General features: G+C 37.1%; 1 protein-coding gene across 3 annotated transcripts in view; it reads right to left on the reverse strand.

Moving 5' to 3' along the window:
* DACH2 (dachshund family transcription factor 2) overlaps positions 1 to 12,208 on the reverse strand; it is a 285,031-nt gene that overhangs the window by 139,536 nt on the left and 133,287 nt on the right. The window lies entirely within an intron of this gene.

Consider the following 12,208-nt stretch of genomic DNA (forward strand, 5'->3'; position numbering starts at 1 on the left):
AAAAGTTACACGGCCTAAAGATGAGGAATGGAAACCTACAACACCATCTTTATGATTATAATTTCCACCTTCTGAATCATGGCGGGTAACAGTCTATTTCTGAAGATGCAGTAGTAATTTAACAGTTAACTTTCCCAACCCTGACTATTTATGTTCTTGGATTGACTTGTGTTTCTGCTTACTACAGAAAGGTTAAACCAAGAATGTTAGCCCAACCCAGCAAAAACTCAGCACGCCTTGACCATCTTAGGAATTATGATTCTGATTTTTAATCCAAAATGTTAAAGATCTTTATATTCACATTACATTTATGTATTTTCAGCTATCACATTTGTCCCTTAAATCAGTATGCATACATGAAATCATCCTGTACAGCTGCCATCATAATACAGATTTACGGAGCAAAGAACCATTTGAATCAACTTTCCCAAGCCAAGTAATAAAAATAACAGCCTCCTAGTGTTTGTAACAGCATTGCAGCTTCTCTTTTATCAAAACAAATTTTACTTTGTTGAATAATAGAGGATTTGACAAAATACGGTGAAACATTGTATAAAATAACTATGCTGCAACAATGAATGAGGTTTGAATAGAGAGCATTTCCAAAATGACTTCAAGTCCACAAAGAAATTTCAGTTAAACCTCACTCTATCAACTTACAGTGGCAAAGCCCTCCATCAATGTAAGACAAACTCTGTGTTTAAATGAAGACAACTTCCAGCAACACTACACAGAGGTACCATTAACCTGTTCATTTTTCACACAGTGTGCTAGTGTTATTTTGTTTTACTGTACATCAAAGTAGCACAAAATCATTTTTTCAGTTTATTATTTTATCTCTATGAAACTATTCCATCCTTTTTCTTTTTCTTTTTCTTTTTTTTTTTTTAATCTTCAGGTTAGTCCATTTTGTGTTTCAATTTATTCAGTACTTTTTTTCATTTTTCTTTTTTATGCTAAGTTGTTTATCATACTATGATGGCTATGCAGTACAGCCTCCTACAGAAGCCCAGATTCACTAGGCTGTAACAAGGTAAACCTAAAATAAGAGCATACGAGTTTCACAGGATGTTAGATGCATATATGGGTTCTTTATTAGAATCACCTGCTGAAATCATTCACTTACTTCATAAGAATATTGCCTACCAGATACTATTAGGCTTGTCTACAGAGCCTTTAAATAAAAAAGAATTGTTACAATTTGAATTTACAGAAGACTGTGTGCACACATACATCTGGAACTGCTTAGTTGGCACTTAATGAATTTGCAAAAAAGTACAAAGGTAAAACACCTGAAGTTTTAGCAGCTTCCTCCAGGAGAAGAGCTCAACCCAGAAAATTACAAAGCATTCCCTTCTCAAGCTCAAATACCAACAAATCTTTTGCAGAAACTTCCGTATCTTGATATTAAGTTAAAAAATAAAATTAAAAAAAAAAAAAAATCAAACAGTTTGAAAAGAATAGACAAAGAAACACTTCATTTATGATTTGGGATTTCAAAGGGAGAGGAGGGGAGACAGGGAGTTTCACTCCCGGTTATGCCGTTGTATGGACGGCCGTTTCCTTCTATGACTTGTGACTCTGAGCAGACCATCAGAGCCCGCAACTTCCCTGCACCAGGTCTTTACATTTTTCCCAGCACACACTACAAGCAGAAGTGAAACTCTCCAACCTGCGATTAGGTACTGAACTGTATGCATTGTCCAGAATTGAAAAAGTTTTAGAAGACTGCTAGAGAGAAGTTCAGCCCAGGCCTGACCAGGCCCTTCAGAGCCCTGTGCGACCACACGTCCATGCAGCCTACGCACCACAGCACGGCGAGCACACCTGTGACAAGACAAAGCTGTTTTGACAGGCTCTGAACAAAATGCTTACTTCTAACCAGTGATACAGGTATCACTGAAGAATATTTTAGTGTTAAAGTAGAAGAGTTACGGTCACAAGTCAAGACCATGAAGTCTAAAAGAGAAGTACAATACCACCTTCCATTAATATATTTGGTAATCATATTTTTTTTTATAACATAAAGGCAAATAAATAGACCAGCTCAAAGTCTATACTGATCAAAATTCTACTACTATCTCTAAAAAATAAAAACAGCAGCAAAAAAAAAAAACAACCTTGTGTCTTCAATTACTTGCCTAGAGATGACTGGAATTTGGGGGTTTTAACCTGTGTTCAGGCTATGGTTATTTATTTTTTGTCATCCTCCCTCCCCTGCCAAAAAAGGCGCTAAATCTGAAAGAGAACAATGAACTACTGGGACAACATGATCTGAATATTGTTCAGTTCTGATTTGTGCTTGGAATTACATTTGTCAGAGAATAAATTACATTTTAACCAGTATATTTGACAGCTAAACATACATAAAGTAAAATGGTGAGAAATCGTTTATTAGTGTCTATCTCTTCCTTTAGTTTCCAAGCCTGTTGAGATCCAGTGTTATTGGTTTTCCTCTTAAAGGTTTGTATCTTCCTTAAACATCCCAGGGATTTTTAGTTTGTACTAAAACACAGAATAAGGTTATCTTTCTGATTTTCTTAAAGTTACTGATCAGCTCCATCTCTCATAACTCTCTTTTACTCTCATTATAGACAACTATATTTTTAAAATGCACAAATTGATCAACACTTTGTAAAATATAATTAATCAGTGGAAACATGCAGCACATCACTGTTGATGTATGATAGTACTTTACTTTTGTGCTTTCAAATAGAGGAGATTTACTAGAATCAGAAGTGAATTTGCATATTAATCAAGACAAATAAACATGTGGTGATTTAACTAGGAAACTGTTATTTGGATGACAATTTAATCAGCACAGGTTGAAAGGTCCATCACTGCAGCATCCTGTTTCTGCTAAAATATTGATTGCGTTACTGATTTCAGTAATGCTTTATTTTACAGGGCACAAATAACCATGTAATTACTCTTTAATTGAATGGTAATTGCTTGCTGGCAATTATTTGTTAAGTTTTGGAGTTTAATTACTAGGTTATTTGTGTTTTGTGAAATAAAATGTTATGTATTAGTAGCCCTAAATATTTTCTGTATGAATGGTCTGTCACAACTGAAAAAGTAAATTACGATGGTATGAGTTTGACAAATAACACTGTAACATTAAAACTATTATTAAAAGAATCAGATGAATCTTTGAATGCTTTCCCTTTACAAAATTAACATTAGATGTAACATTTGTAAGATAAATGGAGGAATACTGTACCACAGAAGCATGATTTCCTCTGGGGTCTAGTCCACCATTTAGCATAATTTATCCTGATGTTCTGCTTTTCATTCTCTGGGCTTCTTTAGAGGAACTGAAATAGTATCCTATCCTCTTGAGAGCAAAGAATAAACCAAGTAGAAATATATTTCAACAGTACTTCATATTTCTGCAACTGAAGTGGATTACCACCAGCACATTATCTTAGCAGCCTATAAACTTTGTAGAGTTGGCAGTTAGCTAGATAACAAGGGAAAGCATTATGTCTTGCAGTGTCAATGAGATATGACACATTCTGTGATATATTTATTCCAAGTTGTGATAGATGAGGTACCCAATACTTTGATCGTTAAGATTTGAATTTTACCATTACACTTTTCATTTTTGTCATCAACTATTTATGAATTGGCGGGACACAGTTCAGCAAGGACTGCTGATTTGTTTTTTCAAAAGATATCCGGTTAATAAATTAATTATTGATTCCATGAGACTTGAGCTATTTGGTATAAAAATATGCTACACTTGTGATTTAGAAAGCTCTCATCCCACATTTCTTCAATAGCAATGTATTTGATTAAGTTTAAAGGAGAAATACAGAAGTACTGTATCATGATTGTGTAAATTGCCCCGATAATAGTGGCATTAACCAGTGCATGTGCTTACATGTAAACCAAAAACCAAAACAATCTTAGTTGCTTTTCTGAAATTTAAACAGGAACCACAAATTACAACTTTGCTTTCCTCAAAGATCATGAAAGGTACTCTTTGAAGTCTTTATCAATAAACATAGCGTTCTTGATAATTTGAGTTTAAGTTATTTCCTTTTATTACCGTAAGATTTTACTTGTAGCATGGATTAAAAATAATCTCCTTGCTTTGGCGTTTATTACAACATTTCAAAGATGCCAATGGTAGTTAAACTCTACTTGACCTTTCAGTGTTTAAGAAGAGAAGCAAACTCTGACCTCGCAGCAACCTGATTCTGTCTCCTCTCAGCGCTGGCAAACTGATCACTTGTCTAACCATTGCAGGACATTGGATCGCCAGCCACATCAAAGGCAACAAGAGCCAATTCAGCAGGAGGAAAAAAGTCATCCATGCAAAATGGGCAATTAACATTAATCATACATGAAGTTGTTCGAGCTGATAACTAGAACCTGGTCCTCTCATAAAACAGTGCCCACACTGGCACGAGGCGAGCCGCCACTCATCTCCCATGGGGCTCAGTGCGCTCCTTTTCCCTTCAGCAGACAGAAGGAAACGGGAATTTCATATCATTATGAATTGGTGTTACTGGTACAAAAAGAAAAAAAGATTCCTTTATGCCACTGAATATTTTAGAGATGTGATTAAAGTGGAATACTGCATTTTTATCAACTTTACCATTAACAATGTAAATTGTTAAAAAAAAAAAAGCACAGTATTGAGTACTTCCTAAAAATCACAGTTTAGAGAAAATCCAACATAGATCTGAGTAACCTCAGAGGCAATTCCCTTGCCAAGAAGGGATGCTGGAGAATACAATATGGCAGAAACAAACTAAACCACCAGACATCCAGCTGGATTTTTTTTATTATTATATTTTTTGCTAAATACATCGATTCAGCAGTTATACATTGCTGTAAAGCACTGGGATATGACAGAAGCCATCAGTCAGACTCTACAGACTATGAGGCAACAGTGAAATGCAAGAGAAGTGGCACCAGCCTTTGGGGTGTCAGTATTGCTGGGTTCACTCAAAGACTCATAAAGCTGAAATAGGCCTCAGGAGGTCACCTGCTCTCTCTACCTCTGCCCCAAGGCAGGATCAAGAACACTCAAATCATTCCTGACAAATGCTGGTCTAGCCTGCCTCTGCAAACACTCGGTGCTGGAGGTTTCACGACATCCCTAGGCAATCCACGCCAGTGCTCAGGCCGGCCTTCCTATCAGGACAGGTTTGTGGGGGGAAAGGGAGGTGACATCTAACCTAGTTTTCCTTTGTTTCATTTGAGCAAGGTACTTTTTGTTATCAGCTCAGCAGATATAGACACACTTTGTATTTTTGAGGACTTGTTACATTTTGCCATTGTGAGGTTTTCATACGTATTGATGGAATTTATAAAATTGGTGTTTATACCTTCATGATCTTCACTCCCTAAGCATATTCTAGAGATAGCACAGGTACATGGCTAACGCCCATAATCAAAAACAGTATAACTTGACCCTCTTTAGCTTTCTCTTAAACTGCATTTGTCCTTATTGAACTGAAACATTTAAGAGAACCTTTACATTTTCTCAAGATCACTTTGCATCCTAATGCAGTGTGCTTGAAAACCCTGCCACCTTGGTGCTCTCTTTAAGATTAATAAGCATGCATATATATTCATCAAACAAATGATTACTGAAGCTCTTGAAGCAGACTGAAAGAAAGCAGCCCCCATACTTCCAGTTTGATCTGAACTCACAGCAAACATCTTCTCAGCATGGTTTTCCAGTACGCTTGTTTTTTAAATCGCATTTTCATGAGAAGCACATTTTTTTAGTTTGCTTAAGAGGATGTCAAGTGACACTGTTTAAAAATAGTAATAATAATAATAATAATAACAGCTTACTGAATTCAACTTAGTTCCTGTCAGTACGAGTCAGGTAGGATGTAATGGTTAGAAATGGCATGGTCAAGTTCAATGCACTTGACATGGAGCCCTCCAAACCTGATGTTATTAATATTATCTATAAAGATGTAGAAAATTGCTCTAAATTATTTACCACAAGTGAAACAAAAACAAAAGGTACCTAATGCCATAACCAAGGACTGACACTCGCTTCCAAAAAGAGAAGCACACTGTCTTGGTTAATAGGTCATATTATGCAATAAAGTGTTTTAAAATGTGAGTTGTAAATGTTGGACGGGCACTCACAGGCTGTGAGGAACAGCTCAGGACACTGCCTCCACACCAGGCCAGAAAGGTACAGTAAGGCAGAGTGCAGGAGGGGCAGGCTGCTCAGCCCAACATTTTCACGTCTGTGATGCTCTACAAATTGGAAAGGACTTACAGACGGTATTACACTTGGCAGATACATACATGCAATTAAGGTGAGACACCAAACAGCAGCAAGTTGGTTCCCCTGGATAACAAGCCAAGTGACTGGCAAACCAAGTCCCTTTACCTTCCACCTCCCTCAAGTGCTTCTGGGGAGCAGAGAAACCTTCTGTGCCAAAACCTTCTAAAATCTGGCTTTATATTTATTTAGAAGATGCCAAGCTACACCTCAGACCTCCTGGAAGCAATGGCTTCCCTAACAAGTCTGATAAAGCCACCTGCCCAGGAGAGGAGATGCAATGTGTTATGCTTTATTCTGCCTTTTTTTGCCCACAGCAAATTCTTGGTGTCCGCATTTTCCACAAGTGAGTCCAAATATATCTCCAATTATTAATACCAGTGTTGACATTTTCTTGATAAAGATTCATTAAATTTTTTCTTTGTCAAAGACAGAAAGGTGATGGAACAGACAGTTTAAGGGTTGACTACTCACCTGACAGAAAATATAACTGTGAAGCTATTTTATACTTCATTTACTTGACCTAGTTACAGTACTTCTAACCCCAAATGTTCACAAACCGTGACCTTGCAATCAATGAGAATAAATAAAATTTTAATGTTTTCCAAGTTCCATTTTGCACATTTTTTTCTTTTTTTCTTTCATAATCTTTATTTTCTAAAATCACACTTCTAAGCTTTTTTTACTAGAAAAGACCAGGAAAAACTGAAGAGTGTTGGTTTGTTGGTTTTTTGTTTGTTTGTTTCTCCCATAAGTATCACAGCTGACTGCTGCTGAGATTCTCCAATTAGTTGACATCAAAATTTCCCATAAATAAGTAACTGAGTACCAACTATTTTGAGAAGTGCAAAAGCAGAACTCATCTTCTGCAGTAAATGTGAATGAAAATTATCATTAGGACTTATCTTTGGCTTTTAGTTTAGTTACAGTATGAGACAGGACAGACATTTCTTTGCCTACTATATTAAAGGGTCTTCAGGTACAGAATAAATAAAAGATTTCAATTTTATTTTAAAAAACAAATATGAGTCTGATCCACAAAAACACCCAATTAACGCTATTTGGAAAAATATTGGATAAGCATAGAGGAATATAAATCATAGAGGAATATAAATCAATCTAATTTTTAGTTAAACTTTTTTTTTTTTTTTCAGAACATCATCATCTCTTCAAATATCTCAATGTAGTCTATTATGTACCACTTAAGAAAAGATCACAAATTCAGGACTACCTGTTTTTAACTGTATTACATTTAAATATAGAATTTAAATGAGCATCCTGTAACTTTCTAACTAGATATATTTAGAAGCCCAGCTGGAGAACTTTCCTAAAAATGTAAGACTGAAAGAGTCAATCCTTTGATAATATTCTTTGTAAAGCTATTCCAAGTCTTATCCCCACGCTGCCCTACAAGAGTTTTTGGTTATTTAGTGATTACGTTATTTAAAACTTCTGTTTACGTCTATAGTCAGAACATTTATCTTAATTCTTAGTATTCAAATGCTATTGTTTTTCAGCTGTATTAGGGAACAGGTGATTAGTTCTTATTTCAGAAATAAGCAGTTAAACTTTTTCTTAAGTCAGGCACTTCAAAGTTTTAAGCCCAAAAGGCTGTTTGGTTCTTTCAGATTTAAAACTTTGAGTAACTCTTTCTGAATTACTTATGACTGTGCCTGAAGATACATAAAATGCCTCACCATTCCTGCTGTTAATTTTTCCCCGTCAAATAACACTTGTCACATGAAAATGGGGAATAAATCACCAAATCTCAAAATTGTGGTGATTCACAGCTGCACACAAGATGGAAGGCCTCTAACACACCGCACCAGCTCAATTAAAGGGTATGTCAGTAATGAAATTGAAAGCGTGACTACAGCACATGTACGTATACACACACTAATTTAATATAAATACATTAAATTAGTAACTGTATCAGTCAAGATGCAGTGCACAGACAAAATACAGTTCACTTAGCAACTTGAGATCATACCCAGTGGGACAAAGTTCCTGCTGCTGTGGTTTTTTAATGCTACTGTTGCCCTCTCCACCTAGACTAAGCCTAGCAGGAGAGAGCCTGTCTGTGCTGGAATCATGCCACAAACTATATACCCAGAACCACAAATTTAAATTCCAGATTTGTTTTCAAAACAATACTCACCCAAGATGTCCAGCTAAACCAAATGTGAAAGTGCCAGATACCTCACAGATATTGCCAAGTACATAATGATAACGAGCTTTGCAAACCTCAACCTAGCTACTCAGCTAATACTAGTATATTTTGAATCCAGTGAAAGCTGTGAACTACTGGAAATTATAGGCATTACCAGTATGCAACTTGCATTCTGTAAGAGGAAGCCCCCTTAAAAACGTGTTCAGAATTATTTCAGCTGTAGGTTGGAAGCCCAGCACAGATGTGAATGGATGTCGAGGCTGGAACTGAGGACAGCATGGGAGCAAAGAGCTCCCCTCCAACCAGCCCACATTTTGTGCCAGCAAAGGCATGGACAGAATGAAGGTTTTACTAGGCCAAGCCCTTAATGGCTTGCTTTCCTCAAAGAGCTACAGAAAATGTTAGCAATCCTCTTTCAGTAACTCTCAATTTCAGCATATGGACAAATGGAGAAGACTGCATAGGCCTCTGCTACCTACCACTATTTACTGCATGTCTGTTCAGAGCCTGATGGGTTTCCTTCCCCAGCTGACAGCTCAATTTCTGGGCCATCAGCAAGCTCTGCCCGGGGCTGAGGACATCACTCAGCCCAGCCATTGCTCCCTGAAGACACAGGTCCCAAACCCAGGACTGCGGGACTGCATCACCATCTCTTGGGACAAGCAACATGTAAGAACTGCATGGTGACAACAAACTGCCTCAATCTCACCTACAAAGGAAATACTTGAAATAGAAAATTATCTGCATTAAAATTTCAGGATTTACCTCACAGACTAAAAAAATAAATAAATATTGAAGTGAAAAGTGAATGATAAAGGGCAACAGGAAACTCACTTTCATTAATGAGGCCGAACATCACATGCTGTGGTGCACAGTCCGACCCAGTACAAAAATATGCTGTTACATTCAGGAGCTATAAATTCACTTTCATCTGATTTAATTTAGCACCAAATTTTTCAAGTACTACATTACAATTTCTACATACCTACTTCTATAAATATTTGCAAGGATACTTTCAAAGCAAGGAATCATCATCTATTACAAACACTCATTATTTGTCATATACGTCTGAATTATATTAGATCCTTACAAGTTTTACTTTTGACCTGTATCTGAATTCAATGCCAATTTAGGGGAACATTATAAAGAAAGGTTTTTGAAATACTGCTGTTTTCCACTGAGCTGTATCTCCTTAAGATTCAATTCAATAAAGCTTGTAAAAAATGTGACTGTTTAAGCCCATTATCTATAGACAAAAATCTAATAGGAAGCACTTGACATATTTACAGCACTTTGTAACAAATAACCCACATAAGATGATAGCTAATTCCGTAACAGTGGTATATTGTAGTGCAGTGGTACAATATTTTCATAGCAATTCAACTCTGATGCAATGGGAAACTACTCTTGCTTTAACTGTTCTTAATCTCTACATTACAAGGTTCAGTGTGCTCACAATTTTGCAAAGACTCTTCAAACTTTAGGCTTAGATAATAGAAATTCATCTTTCAAAGAATCACAAATGTAAGAATATCGAAACAGTCCTCTATAGCACCCTTTGCACCTATATCGATGCTGAAAAGAATTGTTCACAGCAATCAAAACGAGCCTCTGTGATTATATCCAGAAGGAAACATCTGAAGGTTAACCTTTACAACACAGAAAATCTCCTTTAGTTAGCTGGTGGTCCTGGAACAGTGTGAAATTAAACAGGCAATATAGGTAAGTACCACATTGCTTCGCATTTCCAGATTTTGTGGCCATATTACCTTAACTTGCTGGCTACTGAGATAAATAAGGTTACTATTTCTACTGCAAATGTACAAAAGAAAAAGTTATTTTTAATCAACAAAACACAAACCTTTAGGACCATGAAAATATAGAAAGGGCAGAAACAAAATTTTCGAAACTCACATTACATTTATCTTTAGAATCTCTCTGATATCATAAAAAGCTACTACGACCAGCCCGATATATCGAGCCCCGTCTGAACAGCCCTGCTAACATGAGCCCTACCTGCCCATAAAACCCTCAAGGCACAGGGGGAAGGTGCTGCCAGGACGACCCCAGGATGCACCCACACTGGGTTCTGTGCTCCTTCTGTATCTGTACACACGAAATGCCATTCCTTCAGTTCAAGGTTAAACTACACATAGCTTCCTACATACAGGCATCTGGCGAGGTCTCCAGATACAGAAGCACCTGCTCACATCTGAAGGACAATCCTTGCTCCTGTGTGAATTCATGGGGACATTCTCAGAACCCGGCTACCTCTCCTCATGCCTCTTCATGTGCCTGCAGAAAGTGTTTTGGTGGATAGCTCTGTGGCAACAAGGACCCACACCAGGTTAATTTTCCTCTCAGATCTTAGATCCAGCCAATTCTTAGCCACAATTCTCTTTTTGTTTTCAGAGACTTACAAGGATTTCTCTCCTGTGAGCCAAAATCATAAACCCAGTCCTTCCTGAGAGTGCAGTCCTGATTCAGGCTCACACTTTGAGGACTAACTGGAGCATAGGTTTGGGAGGGCCATCTAGTTTTCATTTTAAGGCCTCAAGTGATGGATCATCCACTGCATTATTTCTTCCAATAATCGACCATGTAACGACTTTTTCTACTACCAAAAATCAGCTATCATTGCTGTATCAACAAGGTTCTTTGTCAGCCACCACGTATTTGCTTGGCTTTTCTTCCTGCTTTGAAGAACGCACTCAACAGAAAATTTCTCCACATGCATGGTGTTAGACCAAACAAATAATATCTTTAGAAAAGTCTAACAGAAAATTCTGCAGCTAGTCCATCAAATATTCACATCACATGTCATGGAAATGACTTAGAAACTATCACTAAGGTACACAGTAATGCCTCTGCTTGTATTAGGGATATTCCAACATGCAATTCTCAAATAAATACACTGACCAGCCAAACAAAAACAACTCCAAAGAGAAGATCTTAATTTGTCCTTTCAAATTTTAATGTGGCAATTAATTTAAGGAAAGTACCTGTAATGATTGTTTTCTGGATGGAAAAGTTCTTAATATAATCATTACAAAGTAAATGCCTAAACTATGATGAATAGAAGAGTAGCTTTTTTAAACAGTAACAGGATAGTTAAGAAATGCTATGATGGTGACTGGTAGGTATTATCTCGGTAAGTCTCTGGACTTCAAAGGTTCTGACTTTAGAAACAAGTTTAGGAACAGAGCCTGAAGTCTAAAACATAGCCCCTGAAGTTAAAAACTCCTCAAAAAGAGGTCAGGAACCTTGCCCTCCAAGGTGATTTTTAAACTGTCAAAACCCTGATTAAAATAATATGCTAGTAAACTTCATTTGCATCATTTATCTCAATAATGCCACGTGGCTAGTGAAGAAACTCGGAACTTTCTCGAAGATGCCACCAGGACTGCAGCTGCTGTAACAGCGTGGGGGTCAGCAAAGGGGCTGAGCAGAGGCAGGAGAGGAGTATAAATACATACATCTTCATATACAACAGCTTTGACACTGAATTTCCTCTGTTACCTCAAAAAAAAAAAAAAAGTTGTAATATCAATTATGTGAAGCAAGACTTACCCTGCAGTAATGCTAGAAATTCGTTATATTTTGCACGTGTGCATGTGCACACACAGACACACACACACAAACTTTACCTGACTGAAACTCTTTATAACAGCAGATGATTGAAATGAGAGTGAACACCATGCTGCACCCTTCAGTTCTGAGTCAGGCCAGCCTCAGAGTTCATTATATGACAAGGAGTACATTTCAACTAGGAT

This window comes from Anas acuta, chromosome 13, assembly GCF_963932015.1.
Source record: "Anas acuta chromosome 13, bAnaAcu1.1, whole genome shotgun sequence".
Taxonomy (NCBI): Eukaryota; Metazoa; Chordata; class Aves; order Anseriformes; family Anatidae; genus Anas; species Anas acuta.